Source organism: Alligator mississippiensis, chromosome 7 (assembly GCF_030867095.1).
Source record: "Alligator mississippiensis isolate rAllMis1 chromosome 7, rAllMis1, whole genome shotgun sequence".
Taxonomy (NCBI): domain Eukaryota; kingdom Metazoa; phylum Chordata; order Crocodylia; family Alligatoridae; genus Alligator; species Alligator mississippiensis.
In genome coordinates, this window is record NC_081830.1 from 49,507,594 (window position 1) to 49,520,879 (window position 13,286).

General features: G+C 43.7%; 1 long non-coding RNA gene across 1 annotated transcript; it reads right to left on the minus strand.

The window, feature by feature from the left end:
* Positions 1-8,590: 8,590 nt before the first annotated feature.
* LOC132251418 (uncharacterized) lies at positions 8,591-12,898 on the minus strand. Its single transcript, XR_009463446.1, has 2 exons — positions 12,727-12,898; positions 8,591-9,481 (listed from the first exon to the last, which is right to left on the minus strand). It is a non-coding gene; the product is annotated as an uncharacterized LOC132251418 (long non-coding RNA).
* Positions 12,899-13,286: the final 388 nt, after the last annotated feature.

A 13,286-nucleotide genomic window follows, 5' to 3' on the forward strand; every position in this document is an offset into this window, starting at 1 on the left:
TCAACCACAACAAATCTTTCAGAGTGAAGTTTAAAAAAATTAGTATGATTAATGTGTTACATTACAGTATGCTTATAAATTAAAGTAATAGAATATGATGTACTGCAAGAGAGTTGTATATTTTCCCTGCTAAGCTACAGTGCCTATAATTCATTACCATCACACTTCATTTTTAATTTGAATTCATAAAAGGTTGTACGTTTCTTTGCAGTTTTAAATAAAACATGATTAAAGGCTGTAAATGTTTATTTCAAGAGAAAATATGCTGATTGGAGGATCCTGGAATTAAAAGGAAAGGAAGAATATATGCAAAGTGTAAGAAAGGAGGGAGAACAAATTATTTAAGATTTCTAGTTAACCCAATTATTATTCATTTTTTTTAGTATTGGGGTTGCTTCTGTATTTTAAATAGCTTGCAGCAGAAGGCAATAGAGAAATCCAAGACTAGCCATGAAGCTCTGCATGGACCCACCCAATGACTTTGAACAAATCATCTCACCTCTCTAGTCACCCCTTTTTCTTATTTAGACCTTTAATTCTTTGGGATTTGGACCATTTTCAACTGTCTCTGTTTTTTTATTGCAGAAGAATCCCATCCCTTTCTCAGTTGGTAATACAGGTGTTGTTATATTACTATGCTCCCCACCTATGTCTCAGGAATAGGGCAGAGAAGAAGAAACATACATCACCACTTAACTTTGTTGACCACTCCCCAGAAGAATGAATGGGTGAACAGAAGTGATGTCACCAGGTGCTGTCAGTCTTTCCCCTGCCATCTACTCCCTAGAGTAGCTAGAAGAGAGGCAGATAATACAGATGGTGGTAAGAGGGGATGCCTTGTTGTCCTACTGGAAAGCAGGGGAAAGGGAAAAGCCAGGCACAATTAAATATTATTTTCTTCTTCCTGTACAAGGCTTTCCTCTCCCCAGAGAAAAGTTTCTTCTTTGAGAGATTAAGAGTTCATTGAACCTCTATTTGCCTGTTCACCCACCACACAAAGTTGATAAGTTCACTCCTCACCTGCTGCTGGTGTTCTGAACTGTAAAACAAAGTGACCTTTCTATCATTGCTGATCCTTTTCAATTCTAGACTGTCATTCTTCCATCCACCTCCTTATTCCCAATCTCTCTCATCCTCCCCATTTCCAAACATTACTTAATCATATTTAAAGAAATTAATGTAGAACCTTCTGAAATCAGCTACTGACTATAAAATAGTTTATACAGCAGCAATTGCAGCACAAAAGCTATTTTCATGTCATTAAAAATTAGCAGTTTGATAAGATTGTTTCAAAGAATGAAATAAAGCCTTTTGATGATATCAAAATGTCCTGTTTCAAAAGAATTATGTAACAAATATTTTGTTTGTGTGTTATTGTTTTTAAAGGCCAACACTACAACAAAACAGGTTCAATAGAGTAGAAGTCACTTTGACAGGTCACATTCTATTTTTTTTTCTTTTTGCAAAATACCTTTAGACACTTGACCCCGTATGAATTACTGAAAGTTCAGGCCTTCAGTGACTTAGAAGTCCCTTTAACTACAAACTACATTGGAGTTTTATAACTTGATCAAAGCATTTTAGTTTTCTTTAACTTGTGAACATTCACTGCACCAGAAGGAGGTGCTGACAGTATAAACAGCATCAGATATTTGCCTGTGCCTAGTAGTTTCTATGTGTGAGCTGATGTTTCTTATACAAATTAAAGAGATTTGAAATTTTATAATTCAGAATCTAAAAAATAACATCTGTTTAAGGTTGCCAAGACTACAAAACAAAACAAAAAACCCCAAACCAAACAGTGAACTAGCAATGGGCAAATAAGAAAATCAGAGTTAAGTTTAAAAGAAATGTGTTTATTTTTAATTGCACACTGATATTGAGGGAAGACAGCACCTAAATTCCTGCACTGGGGTGGAAGTATAGAGTTTGACACCCAAGGACCTGTCCTCTTTTTTCATGGTGCCTTGTGCATCTGTCTTCATGACCTGCCATGCTTGTATGTATGATCTTCTAAAATGAAGTCAGGGAGCTCCTTCCCACTAGGACACATGAGGCTGCTTAACAAATCATGTTTATATCAAGTACAGTAAAAAATGGCCTGTTTGGCATTTCCTGTATGACCTGTTCTCTCCCTAACAACTAAACCTCATTTGTCTTTATTTAAGATGTTTACTTTTGCAGTGATTGTAATAAAAGGCAATGTCCTGGCAACAGACAATTTGCAGAAAACAATGCAGGGCAGGAAAGCAGCCCATAACGCTGTCAATCAAACTGAACTCATAACATTTCTTTTGGACAGTGGCAAACTAACTTGCTTAAAAATCAATCTCCTAATTATCTAATTACTTTTAAGGTATTTAAATGAACACAATACCCTAAATTATGTTAGACAGGCACCTCTTGAAAATGAATTACTTTATTCACGGTTCAGCACGTGAGGCAAGTTAAAGCATCTGTATACTCAACATGACTTTGTAACCAGTATGCAAAATGAAAGCCCCACATGTTGAACAGCTTTGCCTTTTGGTTCACAGATATACATTATTCTAAACTGAGCTCCTACCCTATTTCCTGGTGAATTCAAGAGGCCCTTTGAAATCAGTGGGCATTTCAAATACAAAAGAAATTCAGGACCAAATCCCAAAATAGAGGCCAGACAAAGTAATTCAGTCTTACAGCAATCTTCATTTGCAGTAATATTTATTCATTTATTTATGAAGATGAGTTGCTCTGTATTAAAGTCTCCTTTATAGTTTAAGATTATTTAAGGATTAGAGAATAAGACTGAAAAGCTGTCAGTAAGAAGAAATTGTATACAATATTCTGGATCTTTAGAAAGGATTAGACATATTCTAAGATGCTAGAAAAAAGAAAATGTTTCTGAAAGCAGCATATTTCCTACAGATTATGCTAATATCTTTATTGATTATACAATGCATTTTAATTGCATTTATTTCTTATGATATAATAGACATTTCAAATGTGCCCATGAAAGGTTAGGACGCCTTTCCTATAGGCATGAAAGATGGAAGGGAAAAATCTACATGCTGTTAGGTGTCCCATTTTTAAAGTCCATAATTTAAGAAAACGAGGAATGAATGTGAATGAGGAACATACATAACAGGCCTATTTTTAAAGTTTTTATCCATTAGTTTATAGCCTTTACTGCCATTACTGAAAAAGGTTCCCACGTTATAATATTTTCTATAGAAGAAAAAATTAACCAGGCAACAGTAGACCCCACAACACCAGAACAAGCACAGTTTACCATCCAAGATACATCGGTTAGCAAGTCCTCCCTGCTTTTTTTAAACTCATTTTTAGAAGTTTGTTCCCACCTATGCTGGAAGAATGAGTTTGTCAAACTCAGTTGAAAGCCATGCTTAAAACATTCCAATAATTTTTACTCTTCTTAAGTGCCCTTTTTCTTGAACAGTGTTATACATAAAGCTAGAAATGAGCTGGGCGGGGGACCACAACAGGTTTTCCCTATACTTCAAATTTAAACTGGGTCATAATACCTTGCTTTTTGTGGAGCAAAAGTTGGTTTTCTTTATCATGTACGTACTTCCATGATTGTAACAGTTTTGGAAGTTTCTGTTACTAATCAAATTCTGAGTTTTTGCTTAATCACAAATTGCAATTTGTCTTTGGAAGTCTTCAGTTTCCTTCTCAGTATTTGCCGTCATGGATGTGCCATTACTACAATTGCCCCACAAAGCTGATTTTGTTGTAAATTAAGGCAAACTTTTTCCTGTCCTGCCAAGAGCAAGTGTCTTGGAAGTGGATGAAAGGAGAATAGCTAAACAACATATTCTTCTACAGCTAAACAACCAACTCCCTCCACCTAGGGAGGAAGACTCTTGCAGTCTATCTACATGCTCTTATAATAGAAAGCTCATTACTGGAGTTTGAGCTTCTTATTATAGCTTTCATATAATAAAAAGCTCGTACCCTGGAATGTAAAATATGCTAACAAGCTTTTCAAATTCCCAAGCTCATGTAGGATTCCCCTTCATCCCATGATATCAGTAGTTCAGTTAGGGAACAGCATTAAAACTACTTTTTTCCATCTGGAGGAATCAAGTCCTAGTGTTGCCCTGTGGGGTCAGGCCAACTCTCAGGATCTCAATATTGCACTGTTAGACAGGAAGGTGTGACACAATTGCACATATACAAACACACAAATCAATTAGGTGCATATACATGCACACTACCAGCTCAGGCACATACACATCCAAACCAGCCTAGGCGCATTCATACCTATCACCAATTCAAGCACATACACTATACACCCCAAGAGTTGGACACAGAGCACTAATACATATATCATGCACACAAAGCTATATTATATACACACACACACACACACACACACTCACACTGTACCATCCAAGTTAGGAACTTACCTGTGTGTGTGTGTGTGTGTGCGCGCGCGCGCGCGCGCGCATGCGTGCATGCACACACGCTTGGAGTACCTGTGGTAAGGTTAAGGTAAGTGTCGCAGGGCACCTCGGTGCTCCTACTCCTAGAGAGGGGAAAGCTGCCAGAGGAGAAGCTCTGACAGTGCATAAGGGGCCCCAGCGGAGATAACGAACGCAGCTGCAGGTTGCCAGGGAAACTGATAAGAATCAGCTGGCCAGAAGGGGGCAGGGCCTGGCCTTTATAAAGCCCAGGGCTGAGGCCAGGCTAGCAGTTCCCTGCCAGCAGCCAGAGAGGCAGGAGCTCATGGGGCTAAGATGCGAGTACTGCTTGAGCAGGCTGAAGGATGGCGCAGGAGCTATGTTGTTGCAGCCAGGCGGCCTTAAGTTAAGTTACAGCCAGGAGGCTTGTGTTTTGTTTGGTTAGTGTTTGTATTACAACCGGAGGTTTGGGTGAGGCTGTAGGGGTTGGAGGAGGCCTCATCGGGGACTCACAAGGGAGTGTGAGGCCCCGGTGCCAGTGAGGGCGTGCTAGGCCCTGAGAGTTACAGGGCACAGTCGTGAGGTCAGTTAAGCTCAGAGAGGAGCGGCTGAGCTTCATACGGACCCCATAGGGGTGGGGTGCCCCAGCGCCAGTGAGGGCGCAGTCTAGCGCCAGGAAGGTGCATTATTCTCACAGTGCCAGTGAAGGCGCAGCTTACGCGCCAGTGCAGGCGCAACTGGCAGTGAGGAGCGCAGCGAGTGGGTTGCGGGTGCAACCAGTGGGTTGCGGACGGGGAACACAGACCCCGGGTTGTGTGCGGGGTACGTAGACCCCAGCACCAGAGAGAGGGGCGATTTTTATCAGGGACCCCAAGGTGGGCAAGGCGAGCCCCAAAGAGGGGGAGCGCCATATTGGTCTATTGAGGGGCCCAAGGCGGGCACGGCGAGCCCCAAAGAGGGGGAGTGCCATATTGGCCTACTGAGAAGCTCGAGGTGGGCACGGCAAGCCCCAAAAAGGGGGAGCGCCATATTAGGGAGCCCAGGACGGGCGCAGCAGACGCCAGCAAGGGCATCACTTGCGGGGTGCATAGACCCCAGCCCCAGGGAGGGGCCACACTGAGGAGCCCGAGAGGGGCCCGATTGAGAAACCCAGGACAGGAGGAGCGAGCCCGGTAACAGGCTAGCACCATGGAAAACCCAGGACAGGGGAAGGGTGCTGTGGTGGACCCAGACAGAAAGGGTTAGCAGTACAGCATCCCAGAGAAGGGCAAGGTACTGCGGTTGCCCCCGAGAGGACGGGGAGTAGCAGCGCGGTGAACCCGTACTAGAGGGGGTAGTGGTGCGGTGGGCCTAAAAGACCGGCGGCTCGAGGGGACGTCCCAGAGGGGACTAGCGTATTATAGAAGAAGGGCCCGGGAAGCAGGCGTGCAGACACACCAATGTCTATTACATCTGCAAGGCTTGGGGCGTGGTATTAGGGGTGGTAGGAGCCACGCGTAGCCCATAAGGCTAGGGTGCTGGGGGAGCACCCATTACACCAGGAGACCCCAGGGGGTCCAGGAACACACAGGGACGGAGGTCCCGAGTAGCTGTGCCCAGGGAGTCATAGGCAGCCTCCCAACCTTATATTTACCAGCAAGACGTGGCGGGCGAGAATAAGAGGGTGCCTTGGGCCGGCCTTGACACGGAGCGAGGGACCTCAAGGAGATCACGGCCCTCCTGAAGGACCCTGCCGTGACAGTAAGGAAGTAGGAGTGTAGGGAGTGAAAGTTTCTGGGCGTGAAAGTCACCATGACCAGGATTAGAATCAGTAGACTAGAGGGGCCTGAGCTGAAGAACTGAGGCTCAGGGGTAACTTTAGATTAATTGATCTTAATTATTTAAAAGACAATGCCCAAAGCATATAGAAGAGGGGAGCAATGCCAGCACAGAGGCCGGGACTGGAGCCAGAGCTACAGGGGAGCTTAAAAGGTAGGTGGGGAGAGGGAAAATGGGACTAAGGGAAAGTGTGGGCATTAAAGAGGGGCTCTGGGTGTAGGGAGCCAGAGGATGGCTCTGGGGCAGCTAGAGAAGTTCCAGGGAGCGGCAGTAGGTGCTGGGAGCTGGAGAAAGGCTCCGGGATCTGGAGGAAATTGCAGGACAGCCACGAGGAGCTGGGAAGCTGGGGTGGGGTGGGGAAATGACTACAGAAAGTGTGGGGGAAGCCTGAAAACAGAGATGGACAGCAGAAAATAACACGAAAAAGAGCAGGAGAGACTGAAAGGCAGCAGGGCAGCAGAAAAGCAGAAAAAGGCAGCAGAAAGTCACAGGGAAAAGGCAGTAGGAGCAGGGGGAGAGCAGAAAATCACAGGAAAAGTGGCAGGAGAGCCTGAAAGGTGTCAGTGAGCCAGAAGCAGGAGAGGGAGAAATGAGACAGAAGTTAGAGGGGTGAGGAGCAGAGATTGGAGCAGGGCCAAACCATAGTAAAGCAAAACCCAACTTAGGGGTCCAAATAACAGTTTTATTAAACCGACAACACACTACACAGCCCCATGAAGTTATTGGTTCACACACACACACATGCTGTTACCAAATTTGCCCATTACTTTGGGGTGTGCTCATTTATTAGGGATAGTTTCTAGGGTCTTGGTGATTCTGTCAATGTGCTGCTTGTGTTACTATACGGAGCTGTATTTCTCCCTTCTGCAAGCCCTCACCCCCAGTGGAGCTATCTTGCAGGACTCAATCTCAATGGAGGAACCCAGTCCCAGTCACCAAATCAGTCATACACACAAACACATACAAGTTAACGTGACACGCCTGACCTGGCCGGGCTGATCAGCATGGACAGGCTGACACCCTCATATGCCAAGAATCAGTTCATAAGAGCAACAATAAAATGCAGTCAGACACAAGCACACAGGTAAACGGAATCCCTCTGAATCCAGCTGGGTGTCCAGCTGACACCCTCATGGGCCAGCATTCAGTTCATAAGGGCACGTCTGAGTCAAACTGGGTCAATCAGCCTGTACAAGCTGATCCCCTTATGTGTTTCAAACTCAGCACGTCCCAATCTTTGGCCTCTTGATGAGCAGACCCCACAATAATTTAGGCTTCACAGGGATCTTTAGCATAGGTAAAAGAAGCGTTGCTGCAGAGCACAGGAGGAAAAAGAAGCAGAGAAGGAAAAATATACCCAATTACTACCAGTTTGCCTATAAAAGTTATTTATTGCTAAGCATATGAAATATATAATAGTACTAGTAGTAATAGACATGCAAAAGAAAAACAAACACAAACAATGACAATAATATTCTGGTTTCACTAAGTATTTGGGGAAACTTAGCTCAAGCTTAACTAATACAGTGCAGGTTCAGAAGTTTATGCCTAGACAGATGAGAGAGAACGCTGGGGTCTCACCTAGTCCACGGTACTCAGGCTGCAAAGCTGACAGGCACAGTCCGTAGCACAGTCCTTGAAGAGAGAGATGACCTGTTCTTCCAGCGTCCCAAGAATGACAGGGGATGGTGTCAGCACAGGAGTTTTCTTCTTCTTTCCTTTTCTCCCTCTTTCCTCCTGCTTCTTCTTTTTCTTTCTTTCTTTTTTAAGCACACACACTTACAGATTTTTATACCCTCAATTCAGTAGTGTAAATCATTGTCTTTTCTATTGACAAGGGGTTATCTGGTTTGGACCATCTCAGGAAACTGATTGATAATCAGGAAACACTTAAGATTAGGGAGTAACCCAAATACTTGGGAGCCAGCTTGAGATTCCTATGGATGGCAGATATACTGATGGGATATCTCATGGTTTCTTCAGGAACAATAGATAGCTTGCAGCATCAGGATTTGGGATTTTTACTTGTTGTGCACAAGCCTCAGCTTAGCATGACTTTTCCAGATTTAAAGCAATTATTGGGGTGCTCATAACCTTTTGTGGAGAGGACTCCCACCAGTCATCTCGGGAAAGATACGACAACACCTGGGATTAGGGCTCCAGCAGGCTGGATGCTGTGATGAACCCTTAACCATTGTTCAAATGTTGCCCGTACCCTCTCGGACTCGGTCTCTTGCCTCAGCATTCCCTAACCCGGCAACCGAGTTTTAGTCAATCGAGTTTAAATAGGCCTCCCATAGTGGGACCGGGGAATGTACAGCCCGAGATGCCTATTAAACTTAGAGCTGTGTGTGTGTGTCTGGGGGGGGGGGGGGGGAAAGTCCTTAGCAAATCCAGATTAGAACTGGTCTGATAAATGCTGAGCTGGGTGTGTGTGAACATGGGTTAATTAACATTGGAAGCACAGATTCCCCATCATGCAGCGCTCTCCTGCTTCTCTGGTCCCAGAATTCACTGCAGTCTCTGGTTCAGGCTTTCTGTTTTCCATCTCTCATGTAAATGAATGGTCATCTGGTTTTATCTCGGATGTAAATGAGACCTAGGGCAGTTGTTTCACTCTTATCACCCTTATCTGGAGAGTTTTAGGTGCGTCTCTCACTGCATCTTAATCAGTTTCGTTTAGGTAGAGGAGGGGAGGGAGGGGGGTGGTGAGTCCTTGTGAGTCAGACAGACTGTATCCTGTGCCAGGGTTGCCCCAGAATACAGAGCTGAGGCGTAACAATGCACTCACAATGGCAGCAGAATTAAGAGACTCAGTGGAAGGGCTGGAGTCCAGGTGGGAAAGAGAAGCTGAGTCCAAGCCCTTGGTTGAAGAGAGGGTGGAGGTGATAGCCACCTATCCAGGCTGGAAAGGGGTCCTTATCCAGTACGTGTTGTCCAGAGGGGGGTCGCCAGCAGGACCTCTGGGTGGATAGGTGGTGTGGCATGGTGCTGGTCCAGATGGAGAGGGCATACCACTGGGTCCGTCTTCACTGCCCCTTTTTATAGGGGCAGACCTTGTGTGACCCTAGTGACAGGATGCATGCCCAGGCAAGGGCTAGCCCCTGGCATATTAAGCATGTGCGCTCCATGCAGGGATGTGCAGTTTTGGCTGTCTGTAATGGTGGGGTACAATGGTAGAGTTGCTGGTTCTGCAGCATCTTTTGTCTTTCAAATGCTGGGTTCTTGTCTCTGTCCCTGGGTGAGGTCTGTGGTTCCTGGATGGATCAATGCAAGGTGATGGCCCAGTCGTTATAGGTCATTCAGGAGAGGCCTGCTATCATTGTATTTCAGTCATTCCCAATCACTCTCATTCATCCAGGAACCAATTTACATGGGAGGGATACATGACTCATACAGGGGATGCCCGAGCAGAGGACACAAGATGGAGACTTGACATACAAAATGGAAACATGACATTACTTTGGTTCACTTACAAACACAGGCCTAAACCATACAATATCCATATGAAACAATAAAAATCAATACAAAAATGATAATAATACAATATACAACATTAAGAATCAATACAAACCTAATAATAATACTACAATATGAAACAGTGGATAACCAAAACCAAAAACTTGCTACCAAAATAAAAATGTTAAAGCTTATCCTAAGTCTGAGCTCATTTATGCTTGTCTATAGGGAATAGAGAGGGAGAGAAAGAAAAGCCAGAAATAATTAGGGAAGGGAATGCATATCTATCATATATATGTATTACAAAAGAAAAACTGGAGGTTTTGCTACACTAGAATAACCAGTCCAGCCTGAAATCACATCCTTCAAAGTGAAAATGGAAGACCAAGGACTTCCTTTTTTTGATCAGCCTTTAAAAAGATACAAGTCAGTCTGTTATGCCAACAATTGTCAACCAGCTTTAATTAAATTGAAAATTAATTAGTTAATGCAAAGCAGAAGTTTAAGATCAGTTGTATGGGTTTCATTTTTTTAATAAAAGCAGTAACCAGCAGATATGTACACACACTAACCCAAATTTTCTTTGATAAGTCTTTGATTCTTTGTCTTTTTCACATGTAAGTGGCATCCAGATCCTTAAATAAATAGCACTGTGAAGGGATCTGTGGGCTTTCATACAGAATTAAATTAACCCCACTTTAACTTGTCAAAACATTGTTTTAATGCTTATGACTCATGCTGACATTCTACACCAGCATGAACACTATCCTACAACAGTATCCCTAACTAGAACATATCATCAAGGACTTCCACATCTTTCAAAGCCTCATCTAATGTTACCTAATCTAAAGATACTCAATCATGGTACTCAATATACAGCTGCTGGGCTGAATCCAGCCCTTAAAGTGACTGGGTCTGGCCCATAGCACAGGAGATCAGCTGCAAGAAGCTCAGCCAATAATGACCCCTTCCCTGCCACTGATCTCCCCCACAGCTTTCAACTGTTTGCTCCCTCCCCACTGCCCTACATGGACACTGGTTACCAAAGAAAAGCTGTCTTCCTCCCTTCTTGCCCTATAGTGGGCACTGCTTAACTGAGTCATCTTCTCTCCCTCCCCTCCTCTGGCATTGGCAGCCACCTTCCTCTTCCCTTTCCCACTTTCTCCTAAGACATGGGAGTGGTGGCCCATGCAGCAGCCACATTGGAGGCCTGGGTATTGTCACTCTAGAAAGCTGAATTCCACTGGTCCAAGCAGAACAGAACTTAAAACACAGACGGCGAGAGTGCAGCTTTACATTAGCATATATCAAGGCCCAGGGGCTGGATCCAGCCCATGGACCCATTGGATCCAGCCCACAACCATAGGGCTTCAATAGCAGACACTTTCCACATGCCACATCAGGGAGAAGAAGTGGTTGCAGGAGCTCTTTCAGTACTGCCCTGGGGAAAAACAGCAATGGCAGCTGGGTCCTAGGACTCCCTTTCTTCCATGCCTCTGAGCTGAACTCGGTCACTCCAGCCTGAAAAGGCTGCCAACCCCTACGATAGGTCAATTTTTAATCAATATATAGCCAAATGTATTAATGGATGGAGCCATTATATTTTCTATTTGCTGTGCCCATTGTAAGATTAAAATACATTTGCCAATAACCCTTAGTCCTGCAACAGCTTCCAAATGCAGTGAAAGATGTCTTTAATCTCATACTATCCCTGAAATACCATTTTTACTGTTATCTTATGACAAAAAGTTCAAAAACTACTGCATTTCCTAGAGTTAAAGAATGTGATTCACAGTATGATTTTTTTTTTCCTCTTCCTTTTTTTTAGAAGGTCTGATTCAAATGTTTTAAGTTTTACAAAAGGCTGTGTTTCTACTGTGAAGGAATGAAGACATATACATTGTATAGTCACTGCTTAGTGAGCTGATTTACTATAGCACAAAACCATGTAGAAACCTCTCAAAAAAGTGGGAGGCATCAGCCTTTGGAAAATTTTAATATCAGAATCTCTCTCCAAGGTCTGCTTTGGTACCAATATTTGATTAAATTAAAGCCTAATTAAGTCTAAAATGAATGATGTGCATCTTTTCAGCAACAGACAAAAGCCTATTTGCATTCCATAAAACATCATTCAGATGGCAGTGTGCCATTCTATCACATTTAATTCTTGGATGTCCCAATGAAATCTGTCTCTTTTGCTACCAGCTCCCTGCCCCATATACACTGTGTTTGTCTTCTACATCAGGTGCCTGTATTTTAAAGGATTATACAGATTCCATTACCTGGAGGGGATAATGCGTACAACATAATGAGAAGTAGCCAGTCGACTGAACCGTTTATTTTCCCTGCTTTGTCCCCAGGCCGGCTGACATTGATTACAAGACTTTTTTGGCTTTGGGCTTTTGTTTCTGGATGTTAGAGACATCCTTCAGTGCTCAGAAATCCATCATTACCCATCTTTCCCCTCAGGTGTTCTTACTTATTCTCAGGTATTTTGTTCAGAGGAAATTCACTAAAGCATGGCAGGTTTCATAACAACCGGTGAATTTTAATTAATTATCCCTGTCCACAGAAAGCTGGCTCAAAGGTTTCATTGTAACCAGAGCAATTATTGCACTTTATCTGGAAACAATGGGATGCCATTCTACTACTGGAGATACTGTTCAGATGGGCTGCCCTGTTTTAAGTCAGTGAACCCTGTTGACTCATGGTATTGATACAGGGAAGGAAAGTTCATCTGTGACAAATAACAGGACTAGTCCCCACCATACATTTTAGAGACAATTCTAAATCAGAAAAGGAGGTATCTTGGTTGTTTACAGCCTGAAGATTTCATGTAAACAGGAACAAACAAACAAGAGAGAGAACATTTGCATTACTAACAGCTTTATACCCCTAATGCTTACCACATAGCTTTTGTTCAGCCCTTGAAGGAACCACATATATAGAAACTTAATAACTTAGTGGTTATAATAAGCAGAGAACAGGATTTAAGAAAGATTGGAAGTGACATTTCCCCAAGATATGCAATGCAAACACTTACCCAGTCCCATGTCAGTGAATCTCTTTCAGTTTCCCCTCACAGTAGACAGCTAAGTTCCAACCAGCAGACAGATCCAAGGCCATGGTCTTCAAAAGTCTAAAAGAGAACATGCCCTTGGCTTCTTGTAGGCCACAACCATAGTCCTTTGTCTTCCATGGGCTTCCTTCTTTCACCTTTGCTCCAGAGAGAAACAGTTCCTTCTCCCCCATTTTGTAGCCCACTACCGAGGAAAGCAAATTCTCCCTCTCTTTTAGGCTCTGATCCATGAACACTAAAAGGCAGGCAACAGTCTGCCCTATATCCACTAGCATGCATCCAAATGCCCATTCCCTTCCACTGCTTTCCCTTGTTCTCCAAGCAAGTCTTGATGCTTCTGTTTACAGCTCAGTTTTCCACAGCTGGTTACTTTTCCATTTCTCATGATAAAGAATCTACTTCAAGCCATTACTCAAGATCAACCCAAATAACTATAGGCCTGTAGGCCTCACCTCTGCTTGGGAAAATCTTGGAGAGAATCATCAAGGAGCACATCTGCGGGGTGCCTCCAGGGGAGAGCATGC